This window comes from Galeopterus variegatus, unplaced genomic scaffold (assembly GCF_000696425.1).
Source record: "Galeopterus variegatus unplaced genomic scaffold, G_variegatus-3.0.2 Scaffold8299, whole genome shotgun sequence".
Classification (NCBI taxonomy): domain Eukaryota; kingdom Metazoa; phylum Chordata; class Mammalia; order Dermoptera; family Cynocephalidae; genus Galeopterus; species Galeopterus variegatus.
In genome coordinates, this window is record NW_007734410.1 from 89,429 (window position 1) to 92,195 (window position 2,767).

Here is a 2,767-nt window from a genome sequence, read left to right on the forward strand (position 1 = left end):
TTTATTATAGCAGTTTAGCCTACCTTATGGATATAAGGGTCTTAAGGCATCCCACAGAGTGTAATGATCTCCAGGAACTTTGTCTGAACAATTTTGAGACATGGATATTCAAGTTACAATTTAAGTGAATAGATCATAGTTTTCTTTAGGACAGATAGTGCTTCAGACTACTAGTTGACCATTTTGATTGGTTCAAAGAAATGATGCTAATTCTACCTGCAACATACTTGCAAACCATCTTCTGGGTAGCTCCACTTCAAAAATAGTTAAAATGTCCCTTATTTGCCCTCCTGCTGTTGTTGTTTTACTAGTTTCAGTTTCAGAGGGTGACAGTCTTAGCCATGTTCACTTGTGGAATCATCTGCCCAGTTATTACAAGAAAGTGTAAAGAACACAGGTGTGGGTCCTGCCCTGTCCCTTTCTCTAACTTGCTGGGTCACCTTAGACTAGTCATTTGTTATCTTCTCTACCAAATCTGCTCCTCCTCCTCCATTAAGGCCACAGTGAACAGCATCTGTGGCAGACCGAAAAAAGGCCCCCAAAGATATTGGCCCCTAATCCCTAGGACCTGTAAATGTTACTTTATTTGGAAAAAGGTCTTTGCAGATGTAATTAAGAATCTTTAAATGGGGAGATTATCCTGGATTATCTGGGTGGGCCCTAAATCCAATTACAAGTGTTGTCCTTATAATAGAGAGGCAGAAGGAGATTTGAGACAGAGACACAGGAGAAGGGAACGTGGAGACACAGAGAGAGATATTTGACGATGCTGGCCTTAAAGATGGGTGATGCAGCCACAAACCAGGGAATGACAGCAGCCACTAGAAGCTGGAATGGGCAGGAAATGGATTCTCTCCAGGAGGCACCACAGGGAGTGTGACCCTGATAACATCATGATTTTGGCTCAGTGAGACTGATTTTGGAATTCTGGCCTCCAAAACTGTAAGTGAAAAAACTTCTGTTGTTTTAAGCCAAGTCTGTTATAGCAGCCACAGGAAACAGCTTTACCATCAAGTTAAACATAGAGGAGAATCTGTGAGTGCTCTATCTTCCTCTTCGCCCACCCTCCGATTGGATATAATGTCCAAATATCAAGGATATCTAGATAAATATAAAATTTTGTAGAAGTTAAATGATAATCTTCAAAAATATCTTGGGTGAATCGTAAACAAATATTTCTAGCAGCATGTTCACAATATCCAAAAGGTATAAAACACCCAAGTGTCCATTGACGGATGAATGGATAAACAAAATGTGGTATATCCATAAAATGGAATATTATTCAGCCTTAAAAAGGAAGATTCTGACACATGCTACAACATGGATGAAACTTGGTTATTAAGCTAAGTGAAATAAGCCAGTCACAAAAAGACAAATACTGTATGATTCCACTTATACAAAGTTTCTAGAGGAGTCAAAATTGTGGACAGAAGGTAGAATAGTGGTTGCCAGGGGCTGGGGTCAGGGGGAATGAGCACTGTGTGTGTAACAGGGACAGAGTTTCAGTTTGGGAAGATGAAAAAATTCTGGAGATGGATGGGGGTGATGGCTGCACAACTGTGAATGTACTTAATGCTACTGAACTGTTTGATTAAAAATGGTTAAAATGGTAAATCTTATGTTATTTTGGGAAGATGAAAAAATTCTGGAGATGGATGGGGGTGATGGCTGCACAACTGTGAATGTATTTAATGCTACTGAACTGTTTGATTAAAAATGGTTAAAATGGTAAATCTTATGTTATGTGTATTTTATCACAGTTAAAAAGTGATCCTGCCATACAGACACTTAGAAGCCTGGGATTGGGTGGAGGACAGAGCTGACTCTCAGAAGATGGCCTCAGCCCCATCTTCTGAGAATCAGCCTGGGGACTCCTGGTTCTGAAATGTGTGGGGAGAGCCCATGCCACAAGCCTCACCAGCCTTGGACTTTGCAGATGGCCAGAAGGGTGGCCACTGATACCTCCACAGAGGTCAGGGAGGAACCAGAGGAACTGCCCTTGGGACAGCTGCCCCACCTCAATAGGACACACTTTCTAGATAGCCTGACGTCATCTTGGGGAGAAGACAGAGGAAGTATAGTGTAACCCGGAACTGCTTAAATATTTATCTCCCAGACACTGAACTAAACTGAAAGACTTTACACTGTAAGAGATGGACATAGTAGATTCTTGTTATTCCCAGTAGTTATGTTCCATAAAGTTGCCACGAACACTGAATTAGCAAACACTGAACATTGCTTCTAGGGAAATACGGGGTTAGGTTCGTGTGAGCCTCTGTCACAACATTTTCATCAGCTGATCGATGCATAACCTTCTTAATTTGTGTTTCTTTTTGAGGAACCAGAGGAACTGCCCTTGGGACAGCTGCCCCACCTCAATAGGACACACTTTCTAGACAGCCTGACGTCATCTTGGGGAGAAGACAGAGGAAGTATAGTGTAACCCAGAACTGCTTAAATATTTATCTCCCAGACACTGAACTAAACTGAAAGACTTTACACTGTAAGAGATGGACATAGTAGATTCTTGTTATTTCCAGTAGTTATGTTCCATAAAGTTGCCACGAACACTGAATTAGCAAACACTGAACATTGCTTCTAGGGAAATACAGGGTTAGGTTCGTGTGAGCCTCTGTCACAACATTTTCATCAGCTAATCGATGCATAACCTTCTTAATTTGTGTTTCTTTTTAAAGACACCTTATTTAGGGCCGGCCCGGTGGCACACTGCTACAGTGCGCCGCTTGGGAGTGTGGTGGCGCTCCCG